Source organism: Labeo rohita, chromosome 17 (genome assembly GCF_022985175.1).
Source record: "Labeo rohita strain BAU-BD-2019 chromosome 17, IGBB_LRoh.1.0, whole genome shotgun sequence".
NCBI classification, from domain to species: domain Eukaryota; kingdom Metazoa; phylum Chordata; class Actinopteri; order Cypriniformes; family Cyprinidae; genus Labeo; species Labeo rohita.
Genome location: NC_066885.1, coordinates 8,727,418 through 8,740,214, shown reverse-complemented (window position 1 = coordinate 8,740,214; position 12,797 = coordinate 8,727,418). Strand labels below are relative to the sequence as shown.

General features: G+C 37.5%; 1 long non-coding RNA gene across 2 annotated transcripts in view; it reads left to right on the top strand.

Moving 5' to 3' along the window:
- LOC127180167 (uncharacterized) overlaps positions 1–12,797 on the top strand; it is a 178,563-nt gene that overhangs the window by 5,445 nt on the left and 160,321 nt on the right. The window lies entirely within an intron of this gene.

Here is a 12,797-nt window from a genome sequence, read left to right as displayed (position 1 = left end):
CAAGAAAGGATGATGTTTCTCCTCAGAATCGTGCTAAATGCTTGAAATAATTTGTTGCTGAAAAGACGAGTGCTTTGTAATGATCTTCACCTTTCAAATCTAAAAAAGAAGAAACATCGATAATGCTGGTCTGGCTAAATGAGATAGCGCTCGTTTTCATCTTTTCCATTCTGAACATTAGAGCTCCCTGCCAATGCAGTTGAACTGGGAAGCGGTCCAAGCGGAGTGATTTTAATTGGACGCTGGTTCGGTAGCCGACATACTAGCTGATGTGGGCAGCAGAGTGAAAGGAAAGGGCCGAGGCTCATAGTTTAGGTTCTGATGGGAGCTGCTAACTGTCCGGCGCCTCTCCGCAGCTAGTAGCCTCTTAGGAGAACTTTAACAGGGATCACTGAGGTCTTGAGTAAAGCTCTTTAAAACACAGACTCGTAATAAAGCCTATCTGGTGGAACACATCAACTCTTCCTTTTTGATTCTGACCTCAGGGGCCACAAAAAGCCTCTAAAGGGCCCCAGCCTATAATTTCTGACGGCTGTAACTGTGGCAGATTGGAGCAGGCCTGCTTCCAGCTTGCTTTCTTCATGATTCAAGCACTTCTCTCAGATTACAGTCATCCCTCCACATGCTTGTTCAGGTGTGTGTCCTTTCCTTCTGTCCTTGTAAACATCACTGGGGTGCCACATCCGGGCCAAAAGTGTTCGGTGTCACACATGGCTGTCTCCTGTGTTGTTTGCAGACAGGCCCATTATGGGGCTTGATTGTGCATAATGGAACAGGTAGCTGTTACGCCGTTAAAGTACTTGGCTTTGCTTCAGACCAGGGTCGCGTTACAGTTCACGTGCATAATTCATCTACAATTCAAGGTCAGAAGCTTCTGCGATGGTATGAAATCTAACATACCAGTACGTGAAGTGGGTGTAATGTTTCCCATTCCTGAAGTGAGTGCAGAGGATTGTTTTCCAAAATTGCTGCTCTTAATATTATTTTGTGTAAAATCAGCAGTTCCTGGGTGGAAGAGGAAATGGAGAAAAATAGATTACGGTGTAATGGTTGACTATTATGGGGCTTAATTCTCCGCCTGATAATGTAGCAGGAGGATTAACTCAATGATGGTACAGTAGGCTGTATTAAAACACATGACTCATATTGCATAATCCTTTTATTCAATTGCACATTCTGTTTTTATAAAAGCATTTAGATATTACTGAATCAGCATGCAAACAGTCGCATCGCCCACTGAAATGATTTGTGAACCAGGGTTTCTGTAATTTCTGATTAGAATTTTTAAATAAAAATGCATATTTGTGCATTTTATAGTGTTTTAAAGTATGGTATTTTATTGTTTTGTCTGTATACATATTGACATTTAAATAAAACATTTTAATAATGTATACACTACCAGTCAAAAGATTTTTAATGTTTTTTTTTTTTTTCTCTATAATTCTCATCTGCTCACCAAACCTGCATTTATTTGATCAAAAAAAAAAAAAAACAGCAAAAGCAGTAATATTATTAAATATTTTTACTATTTAAAATAACTGCTTTGTATTTGAATATATTTTAAAATGTAATTAATTCCTCAAATCTGAATTTTCAGCATCATTACTCCAGTTTTCAGTGACATATGATCCATCAGAAATAATTCTAATATGCTGATTTGCTGTTTAAGAAACATTTATTATTGTTATTATCATTATTACCAATATTTAAAACTGTTGAGTACATTTTTCAGGATTCTTTGAATATAAAGATACAAAGATCAGTATTTATCTGAAATAAAAAGATTTTGTAATGTTATACACTGTACCATTTAAAAGCTTGGAGTCAGTATTTTATTATTTTTTTTAAATTAATTATATTAATTATTAAATCAATACTTTTATTAAGCAAGGATTCTTTAAGTTGATCAAAAGTGATGATAAAGACATTTATAATGTTACAAAAGATTTCTATTACAGATAAATGCTGTTCTTCTATAATTTCTATTCATCAAAGAAACCTGAAAAAAAATCTACTCGGCTGTTTTTAACATAATAATAGTAATAATAAATGTTTTTTTTGAGCAGCAAATCAGAATATTAGAATTATTTCTGAAGGATCATGTGACTGGAGTAATGATGCTAAAATTTTAGCTTTGAAATCACAGGGGAAAAAATGCATTTTAAAATATATTCAAACAAAGCAGTTGTTTTAAATAGTAAATATATTTCAAAGTTGTACTGTTGGATCAAATAAATGGAGGCTTTGTGAGCAGAAGAGACTTCTTTAAAAAAAAAAAACATTAAAAATCCTACTGTTCAAAAACTTTTGACTAGTAGTGTATATTTTTATTTAAAATTAAGTTTCTCTTATGCTCACCAAAACTGCATTTATTTGATCAAAATACAGTAATATTTTGAAATATTTTTACCATTTTAAAATAGCTGTTTTCCATTTGCATACATTTTAAAATGTAATTTATTCCTTAAAATTATTAAATAACTAACGCTATCTCACGACCAATTTGTATGTATTTTATAGGCTGTCTAATTCATACGAATTTGTACGATTTAAGTGACGGGTAGGTTTAGGGGCAGCGTTAGTTGTAGGGCATTCGTACAAATACATGCATATTGTTCAACTCGTATAATCCATACGTTTTAGCTAAAATCTTTTGAATTTGTACGAGTGAGGTTGTACAAATTCGTACGAATTAGCTGCCTCGTAAAATATGTATGGATTGCCGTGAGATCGGGCTGTAATAACTTAAAAACTAAATGCGATTAAAAACTGAAACTCTTTCGAGGTGTAATTCCCTCCTCTTCATGTCATTACAATTCATATTCCAATTCCAAAATCCATCGGTGCATTCAATTCACATTCATGGATTGAAACAAAGGCAGAATTTTGCCCAGCCCTATTATGCCCAGTGTGCATTGGATTGTAGCTGACACTCTATTATTTGTGACTGATGTGAATAAAAGATTACAACACGACCACGTCTCTGATGCAGACAGTACAGAGAGCTAAGTCTGTGCAGGGATCTTGAGCTGTCATCGTTTCCCATCTGCTGTGCCAGGGCGCTGCAGGCAAATTAGAAAACCCTTACCTCTCAGTGTAGACTTTCTATACAGCTATTCAAATAAGATACTTAATGAGATTGGAGGGAAGGGTTGGTTGTTGAAATCAGACTCTGGGTGAAAGGCTGTGCGGAGAGGTTATGTATACTAATTACCAAAACATTACGATAGGAGCAATCACACAGAGCTATAGGATGTTTAACACACATGGCTTGCAAAGATGTGTTGGGCACACAGAATTGTTTGCCAGTAAACTGTTTGCTTCAGTAATTCCTATTGCTCCACAGATGGGTTCAAACAATTAGCATAAATGTCAGTGCAGCAGGTGAGCAGGTGTTTTCGTCACTGTGCTGTGTGTTTGAGACCTCCTATGGTTCTCTGTGGCTCTCAGATGGTAGATTATCTTAAAAGTGTTTTAAAAGCTGCTGTATGTTGTTGTTTTTAAAAACCACATTCATTAGAGACTCGAAATGATTCTTTTATCAAGAACACTAATTCATGCAGCATGTGTACATACCATATGTTTGAATGTTGATGTTTTTATAGTGTCTGTCTGACAGTTCAGGTTCCTTAATTAATTCTGCACCTGTATCCATTAGTATTTTTCATTAACAAAGCTAAAAAGGGTTAATAACATAGCTATGTTTTTGTACAGCAATGTGAAAATGCTTTGCATCGGATTGAAGCTAAATGGTTGCTAGCTAGAGCATAGTTAAGAGGTTGATTTGGATGATAGTAGATGCTTAATAGCTTATTCCAGTATTGTATTGATATTATGGTCTCTAGACATGGCTCTAGTCTGCAAGATGAAAGTCTTATCATGTTGTAAAGTAATAGTGCAGCTTGCTACAAAGCTGCAGGTATTATTCATATCTTTAGCACAAACAGTGTGAAACCAAGATAACGTGACAAGAAATAAATGCTCTTCCATGTTAATCTGATATTTTGTCCCAAGACTGCAACAAGCAATGTCGATCTGCTGGCTTCTTTTTCTGTAAAATCCCATTGGTTCAGAAAATGTATTTTTGATAATTGAACTTTAAATAACTTCTGATTGGATATGATTGTGTCTTTTTAAGCAGCAGTTTTGCATTTAGTGTGGAATGATTGCTTGTTGTTGGAAACAGGCCTAGGGTGCATTTCCCAAAAGCATTGTTAGCTAATTATGGTCGCAAGTTCCATTGAACTCTATCTGTAACTTGTGACCATAGTTGATTTTAGAAAATGCAATATTTATGTAGTGTAAAGTCTGATCTTTGAGAAATTAGTCATTGGTCATTGTTTTTTTTTTTTTTTACTGAACTGTACCATTAATTTGTCCTTTGGTGTGACAACTTTTAATAATATACAAATAGCATGAGAGAGATTTATCTTCACTGTTACACTTATTTCAATATAGTGTTATTTATTTAATATGCAATTATCATTAACATCATTTTTTTTCCCCATGACTTGTTGGACAATTTCAAGACAAACTTTGCTGTCATCCGTTCAAAACTGCTGAAAATTATACAGTTTTGAGATTAGTGATATTTGTATCTCCCCTATTGCAATACTCAACTGTTTTTTGTTATTTTGAGATGAAAACAAATCTGTGGTTCTTTTATGTGTGTCACGCCATAGGACATTACGTAAAGGACAGAAATGGTAGTTTTTAAAGTTTTTTTTAATTTAATTTTGAACGTCAAAGGAGAAGGAAAATTTAATTTAACAATATCAACATATTTGTTTTAAACAAAACAAAATAATTTTCATCAACAAAATTCAGTCTCTTAGTCAATCAGTACATTACTGAAACTCTTCCAGCCCCCCTAATGCATCACACAGACAGAGGCCGCTCCCACGATAGCTGATTGACATGAGTGTTTTACGTCAGATCAGCTGTAACAGTCAGACCTCCATTGTTTCGATGGAGGGACGCAAGTTAGACAAGAATATCTCAGATTGAGCGATTGAGGTGTTGTGTTGCTGGATGTAATAATGAACATAGTGGTTGTCATTTACTCCTGACATCTGAGCCGCTGAAGATGCAGTGGATTACATTTGTTTGTGAAGGGAATGCGCCTCCCGATCTGCATAAATGCGTCTATGTTCGCCCAAATCATTTGTGATCCACTTTTCATTAAGACCCTAAAGAATCATATCAACTTGTGGAAAATGGGCATCCGATGACCCCTTTAAGGATTGAACCTCATCCCCGGCCTGCTTTGCTTACTTCTCAGTAATTCATTTCAGATGTATGTCAGAATATGGAAGAAAGGATCTGTTGCTACTTTTGTTTCATCGTGAGTATGAGCAATAGTAATAAGTGTCACTTGCAGCCTTAGTAAAGAAAAATGAGTGTTTTATGTGTCTCAGACAGTGTGTGGCATGCATCAGTTAACATGTCAAATTGCTAATTTGTTTTTCATGATTGAACTACTTCATGTGAAACCACTGCGCACTTTCCTTGAGGCTTGATCTTGATTAGCATTTTTTTCTCTATCAGGAGAAAGAAGTAACCCTTTTAGACTTGTTTATCTGCCTCTGTTTCAGATGCATGCCATGTGCAAATGTGATTCTGGGAAAGATATACATACACATAGGCATCTTTATGACATCAGACACTACAATACTCACGAGTTCCGCTTTCCAAACCGCATTCACCGGGAACGGCTACGCAGGCCGTGCGTTATGCTACCAGATACGCTGTTCACTTGATACATTATTGAGTCTCTTTCTAGAAATGGGGCCTGCATAATGCATGATGTAGTAATAAATACCACACTTCACATAAACTACAGTTTCCTTGCTGAAGAGACACTCTAGACTGTGGGGAACGGAGAGCCATTTTATCTGTTTGGTGAAAGGAAACGAGAGGCGACGATTGGGGAAAGAGTGACTGCAAAGGTGCGGCAGCACGTGAATGAAGTGGACAGATTGGGGAGTGAGGGATTGACACAAAGCTTTGTGTGCGTTTCAAAATGGCAGAAGCTTAAAAGGAAAAGCCCCCTGCTGGCGAGAGACGCTTCTAAATTGTAATTGGTGCTGGAGGGGGTGTTGGAAGTCTCTGTGAGCTTGCTGCCAGTGGAACCTAAGCACCAGAGGTAATACATCATCATGTCTCTCGCTTGGGTAGCAGAGCTTATGCGTGTAAGAGCCTTTCGTCCGACGTCCCTTTTGACCAGAGCTAGATCCGTCCCTTCGGCCAAACCTGCACTTACTTAAGTCCGGCTTAACGATCGCAGAACTTTGACGTATACCAGAAAATCACAACTCAATTTCACTCTTAACGAGTTTGTTTGACGGCGCTTTTCGTCACAGTGCATGCTCGAGATTTATGAAATGGCTTGTGTAAGTATGAAAGTTGCTGACACTGAGGTTTTGTCTACTAGTGTTTGAACAGCAGCTAAATCAGACATGTTTTAGGACTTTTTCTGTCTGGACACCCTGTCACCCAGAGGCACAATAAACTACCCGCTTTGGGGAAGATGGAACAAAGTTGTCTTCCTGTTTAAGCACCCTTTATGTGCTCACCTTACCTTGACCACATACTGCGTTGGTGTGATTTGCTGATGTTGGACTCTTCGGTGGCCCCAGATGCACATTCATCACCTTGCAGATGCAGTCCTGTGCCAGTGCTCAAACCTTTTCTGTTGTCCTTTAGACTTTCTGTGCTGGAGAGCTCTACAAATCAAAGGAGTCTTTATCCTCGTTTTGTATTTATCTGTTTGGTTTTTCTCCAGCCTTGTGATAGACAGCAAAATACACCAAACTTCATGCGGCACGTTCATTTTTCTTGTGGGTAATGCTTTCTGTCTCTGGGAAGGAAGTAACAAAGTTGTCCTCCAGTTTAAAACATTAGTTCACTTCCAGAATAAAAAATTCCCAATAATTTACTCACCTTATCCAAGGTGTTCATGTCTGTCTTTCTTCAGTCGAAAAGAAATTAAGATTCTTAAGGGAAACATTCCAGGATTTTTCTCCATATAGTGGACTTCAGTGGTGCTCAGTGGTTTGAAGGTTAAAACTACAGTTTCAATGCAGCTTCAAAGTGCTCCACACGATCCCAGCCGAGGAATAAGGTCCATATCTAATGAAATGTTCTGTCATTTTCAAAAAAGTAAAATTTGAATGCTTTTTGACCACAAATGCTCATCTTGAAATTACTCGACCTCACGTATTACTTTATCATGCATGTGTGATGTAGGAGGAAGTTCTGACCCAGTGTTTACAAAGTGAACATGCAAACAAGGTCAAATGCCCTTTACCAAAATGTATGATTTTGAATTTTGAAATATATATATATATATATATATATATATTGAAAATTACCGATTGTTTCGCTAGATAAGACCTTTATTTCTTGGCTGGGATCGTTTTAGAGCCCTTTGAAGCTGCATTGAAATATATAGTCCACTATACGGTCTTCCCATGCTGGAGACCTGTACAAATCAAGGGAGTCTTTATACTTCTGTTTACCCAACAAGTTCTCACTCCCAACTCATCACATGGTCAAGGTTGAATAAAAACCTTTAATGTTTTCTTCAAAAACCTTAATTTCTTTTCAACTGAAGAAAGAAAGACATGAACATCTTGGATAACATGCACTGTAAAAAACAATTTGTTGAGTCAACTTAAAATAATTTGTAACCTGGCTGCCTTAAAATTTTAAGTTCAGTCGACTCAAAAAAAGCTTATTCGACTTGAAATGTTAAATTATACTAAGTGACAACTTAGATATTTGAGTTGAATCAACTTAAAATTTTAAGGCAGCTGGGTTACTTACCCATCTGTTAAGTTTAGCAAACACAAATATCTAAGTTGTTACTTAGTACAACTTATCATTTCAAGTTGACTAAACTTATTTTAGTTGACTGAACTTAAAATTTTAAGGCAGTAGGGTAACAAATTATTTTAAGCTGACTCAACAAATTGTGTTTTTTATTTTTTACAGTGTGGGGGTAAGTAAATTATAAGGATTTTTTTTTTTTTTTTTCTGGAAGTGAACTAACTCTTTAAGCACCTTTTATGTACTCTCTTTACCTTGACCACATATTGCAGAGGTCTGATTTGCTGATGTTGGACTCTTTGGTAGCCCCAGATGCACATTCATCACCTGGCAAATGCTCTTCTGTGCCAGTGCGCAAACCCACTGTTCTGTTGACCTTAGACTTCCCGTGCTGGAGAACTTAACAAGCCAAGGGAGTCTTTATCCTCGTCTTGTGTTTGTCTTCTTGGGTTTTTCTCCAGCCTTGTGATAGACAGTAAAATGCACCAAACTTGATGCGGCACGTTAATTTTTCTTGTGCGTAATGCCTTCTCTCTTCGGGAAGGAAGGAACAAAGTTGTCCTTCTGTTTGAACCCTCTCATGTGCTTACCTTACCATGACCACATACTGCGCTGGTGTGATTTGCTGATGTTGGACTCTTCGGTGGCCCCAGATGCACATTCATCACCTTGCAGATGCAGTGATCTGTACCAGTGCGCAAACCTTTTCTGTTGTTCTTTAGACTTCCCATGCTGGAGAACTCAACAAATCAAGGGAGTCTTTATTCTTAACTTGTGTTTACCTGCTTTAGTTTTTCTCCAGCCTTGCAATGCAAGCATTGCAACTGCAAACTTCAAGCAGCATGCTAATTTGTAATGCTTTCTATTTTTGAAAAGTAAGTAAGTAACAAAGTTGTCCTCCTGTTTAAGCACATTTTTGAGCTCACCTTAGCTTGACCACATTCTGTGCTGGTCTGATTTGCTGATTTTGGACTCTTCAGTGGCCCCAGATGCACATTCATCACCTGGCAAATGCTCTTCTGTGCCAGTGCACAAACCGAGTCTTCTGTTGTCCTTAGACTTCCCATGCTGGAGAACTCTACAGATCAAGCGAGTCTTTATCCTTAACTTCTGTTTAAGCAGCACTTAGGCAGGACCCCTTGGCATTGCTTTTTGATGCTCAAGGTACCCCATTAGCGTCTTTTTTGTTTTTTTGTTTTATGCACAGGGTATCCTTTTAGCATCACTTTTTGCCGTGCAGGGTCCTCCACTGCTTTCAGTTGTTTCCTCTAATTTAATGGTTTGCATGCATTTGTAAAAACAGAAATAAATTTCTATAAAATTCATCATTGGAGCACCTACTGTAACCCCACTTCTGAGCAATATAAAACACATAAAAGGTGATAAAACAAATAAAAGCACAGTCACGTGTATTTATTGCAAAAACTGACCATAAAATGCAGTATAAAAGTATTATAAACAAGTTGCAATGCATTCCAAGTCTTCTGAAACCATACAATGTGAAGAAGAGAGTAAAACAAAAGGTTTTAATCGCTGAAAATAGAATTTTAGATTCTAGTTGTTTATTTATTTTTTGGTTTTTTTGGAATCTTGATTTTTATTATTTTTTTTTTTAAAGACCCTACATCATTCAGTCAGATATATGAGGATATCAATGCATGCAAACTTTGAAGAACTGTGGAGACAGGCACGCAATCTTTGGAGAAAAACTTGAAAAGTGCTGTTTCCCTATTTTTGAATGGTCACCATTGGCACATAATGCAACAAAGATTGCTAAAGTCAACAGATTTTACTAATAGAACTACCAATCTCTGTGTAAAAACAACATTATGATGCTGCCATCTTTCTGAAGTCATTTTTACCCTCCGTAACTTGACTCTGAATTGCCATTTTTACCTCCCTCTACAAAACAGTGGATTGCTCAGTAAACATCCATCCTTGACATTTAACATTTTGGCTTTCGTTACTATACTTGTCTATCTTTCTTCAGAAAAAATATTAGCAAAATAAAAAATTTGAGCCGGAGTTTTTGAAATTTGGTTGATTTGACAAGGAATTACCCTGCTGTTGTTTTTACCCAGCCTTGTAACAGATGGCAAAATACACATGTTAATTTTTCTTGTGGGTAATGCTTTCTCTTTTTGGGAAGGACTAACAAAGTTGTCTGCACCTTTAATGTACTCCCCTTACCTTGACCACATACTGCACTGGTCTGATTTGCTGATGTTGGACTCTTTGGTGGCCCCAGATGCACATTCATCACATTGCAGATTTCGCAAACCGTCTGTTCTGTTGTCCTTAGACTTCCTGTGCTGGAAGCTCCACATATCAAGGGAATCTTTAGCCATTTGTTCATCTGCTTTGGTTTTTCTCCAGCCTTTTGATGGACAGCAACGTACACCAAACTCCAAGCGGCATGTTAATGCTGGCTTGCAGGTAACGCAAAATCAGCCCCGATTGATTTTCTTTCCTTCTGATAGCAGACCTTGAATACACCTGGTTGTCAGAGCTCAACTAACAACGGTCGAATGACTGGAGAGACAGAGCATAGGCCATAATCGATGTCTTACACTTCTGTGCCTGCACAACTGAAAGCCTGTTACAAGCAAACAATGACGCTCTGAGGGGAAACGCTGGGCCATCAAAAGTGAACTGTCAAGCTAGTTGTCCTCAGGAGCGTAGCCATAACAGTTCTGCCAAGTCTAATCCTGTTTGTGTTTACCTGTTATACAGCCAAGTGTGCAGCTGCTGTCTGATTGCGCTAATAGCCTCGCAGAACGACTGCGTAGCCTGAGAGACTGAAGGAGAATGAGGGAGTGATTGTGTTCGAGGGAGAGCAAGAGGGTTTAGAGGGAGGAAGAAAAAGCAGATCAAATCCTGTTCGTTTAAAGCCTCCGCACACGTTCTTACTTTCGGTCCACCGTGTGCTGTTAAAAATCGATCGTCTACCTGATTCCAGCCCTACAAATCCGCCTAAAATGAATTCCTTTTGTCATTCTCAGAGTTGCCGTTTTGTGTTGAAAAGAGATGAGGAAAATAATTGTTCACATATAGAGGTTTTCTGTGGGAGTTTCGACCGTGATGTGCTTGAAACCAAAGGTTTAACAGAAACTAATGGCCTTGATATGCCTCCCCATCGTTTTATTACATTTGTCGCTACGGCATGTGAAAAGTAACTGTAAGGGCCCATTTTCGAAGGAAAAAGCACATTATTCTCCCCATCGTGGCTGGGTTGGTTAGGTGAGAAAATAATGCGTTGGCTTGAACTGTATTTTGTTAAGGAGTCAAAAATGTGTCTTTGCCACTTTTAAACCGTTTAATACATCCTTGCTGAATAAAACCTCACTGACCCTGAGTCTTTAAGTGGGTGATTCTTGTTAAAGTGGATCATTCATGATCAGAATGAGCTTCAAATTGGACCAGACATTATGCTGCAAGTCAAAAGCCTAACGTACGTATACATGAATTTTATTTGTTGCAATTTATCTAACGTTCTTGCAATTACACAATCCAGATGTTTAATCAGATGGTTACTTGTAAAATCTCTACAGTTGCCCACCAGCTAAAATTGGAGTAAATGGAGATGAGTTTCCCTCTACTAAGATTAATTATCCATCTTTCTATCACAGCTGATCCGGTGTGAAAAAATGAAATCAGAATTGCAGGTGTGCACAAGTGCAGAGCATCAGCAGTTTTTGTAGACCTCTGCTTTGATGTTCTTAGCAATTAAATTTCATTGCTATTTGCGTGATGATCATCTGGTAGAAGTCGCCAGATCTTGCATAAAGTAATGTTTATTGTAATTGGGCCTATACGTTTGCAAATAGTTCTTCCTGAAACCTTTCTCAAACCTGCTCAACTGAGTTTGTGTTGGCTGCTGTTTCCTCTCTTGTTTATGGAGCAGGGTTTTATTAGATTTTGCCCTCATAAGGCCCTCACCAGTGCAGCGTTAGATTTAAAACCTTTCCCTGAATTTCTCCAAAGACCCAACCGGAGGAGCATGTGTTGATGGAAATGCTCAGTGCTGCCACTGCGCACGAAATAAAGGATGTTCTCTTATAGTCTTTTTGGCAGTGTATTCAAAGTCCCTCTGGCAGGTCAGTTCACTCCGTGGCTAGGTTGGTAACACCTCCAGGCAACTATTTTCTATGTAGGTTTGGTCGTGCAAGTACAGATTCTATATACTTGTATGGAGAGAGACTGAAATCTATAAAACAGATAATGTTGCAATAACATTCTGAGTTTCTGAGTCCACTGTAATATATGTATATATATATATATATGTGTGTGTGTGTATATATATATGTTGTAAATAAAACAATATTTGTTTTGCAACAATAAGTTTACGTTTAAAGGTATAGTTTACCCAAAAATGAAAATTACTCCATCATTTACTCACCTTTAAGCCATCCTAGGTGTTTATGACTTTCTTCTTTCAGATGAATACAACTGAAGTTATATTTAAAAATGTCTTAGCTCTTCCAAGCTTTATAATGCCAGTGAATGGAAAAGCTAAACAAAACATCGGCCATGGATTAGAAGTACAAAACAAGGATTTGAACAGCAACAAATGGAAAATTTCAATATAAGCCAAGAGGAGACTGATTTTCCTTGGCTGTAAACAAAACTTGGTTGTTGTGAATTAAATTGAGCTGAATCAAACAGTTTATTGTCATTGCACGATTGTAAAATGAGATTCAAATGCCATGCCTGCGTCCTGTCATCCACTGAAATGCCACACTCTTGTGAACTCACGTACGACAGTTATAAGAAGCTAGAGATTACGGTTTATAACATTTTAAATATGGATGTTTTTCTCACAAATGCATTAGTTAGCTTCAGAAAGCCTTTATAAACCCTCCAAAGCCTTGTGAAATATTTTTTATGATTGATGGATGCACTTTTTTGTGCTTCAAAAGCTCAACACCCATTCACTGTCATTATAAGAGCATGGACATTTTTTAACA